The following is a 1175-nucleotide window of genomic DNA, read 5'->3' on the forward strand; positions in this document are numbered from 1 at the left end:
ATGTGACAACCTTAAGGAAATTCCAATAGATTTTGGAGAAATTTGTAGTTTGGAGTCGATTGAATTACATAATTGCAGCACTTCTGCTGAGGATTCTGCAAGAAAGATTGAACAAGAGCAAGAGGACATGGGAAACAATTGCCTTAAAGTCTACATCCATACATAACACTCAATGTAAGCTTTTTTAGATTTCTCCAAAAACGAAGAGTTAATGATCAACACCGCCTGAACTATCACCTTTCTGCGAGTTTTACACTGCAACTATCAACTCTTCTGTTTTCCTACCTGAACTATCACCATCTACTCAGGTGTTTTTTAATATATAGATGATGATAGTTCAAGTAGGAAAGAGAATAACCAATAGTTGAGGTGTGAAACTTGTGAAAAAGTGAGTTTAGATAAGTTTTTGATCATCATCTCGAAAAAAAAAAAAAAGTTTCATTAGTCACATTATTAATTACTCCGTCTTCAGTAAGGAAAGGATGGCCAAATGGGGCTTCACAACTGATCCACAATGTGTCTTATTCAAGCAGGATCCTGAGTCCACACATCATCTCTTCTTTATATGTCCGGGGCAATATGGCGTAAGCTATAGGTTTGAAGTTTGGCGCAGGTAAGGAGCTGAAGTATATCGCATGGTGTTAGCAGCTGCAGCACATCAAATCTGGCATGTGAGAAACCAAATCAGTTTTAAGACCATAGCTTGACCACCACAAACCATGGTTCGACTGATCGTGCAAAAGGTGCATCACAGGGCAAAAGGTGCTCGTAGTAGAACTCATGTCATCTGGATAGTGTAGAGGATTAGGTGTTTCTAACTTTTAGTTTTATATAAATGACTAGAACAAGAACTAACAAATTAAAAATTATGACATCAGATGCCTTCTGCAACAAACTGTGCCATAGTTATTGGGAAAATTTAAGTATATTTCAACTGATTTGTATCGCAACATCGTTTAAATAATTCAATCCAAATCATTCAAAAGGTAATACCTATAGTATTCATGACTTATAGTCTTATACTTAGATACTGAAATCAAACCAATCACAAAAAATTACTAAACGCGACTGATTCAAATTCTTTTTTGACAAGGCGACATTTGTCCTAAAGAGTGTTCATGAAATCTTGTATAGTATTCTTGCCTAGATTCATTGCCAAACAACAGATTGAGCTT

At 35.9% G+C, this 1175-nt stretch overlaps 1 long non-coding RNA gene across 1 annotated transcript; it reads left to right on the top strand.

Moving 5' to 3' along the window:
- On the top strand, positions 1-891 carry LOC124895247. Its single transcript, XR_007051607.1, has 2 exons — positions 1-174; positions 534-891. It is a non-coding gene; the product is annotated as an uncharacterized LOC124895247 (long non-coding RNA).
- The last annotated feature ends 284 nt before the right edge of the window (positions 892-1175 follow it).

The sequence above is a fragment of the Capsicum annuum genome, unplaced genomic scaffold (assembly GCF_002878395.1).
Source record: "Capsicum annuum cultivar UCD-10X-F1 unplaced genomic scaffold, UCD10Xv1.1 ctg80852, whole genome shotgun sequence".
NCBI classification, from domain to species: domain Eukaryota; kingdom Viridiplantae; phylum Streptophyta; class Magnoliopsida; order Solanales; family Solanaceae; genus Capsicum; species Capsicum annuum.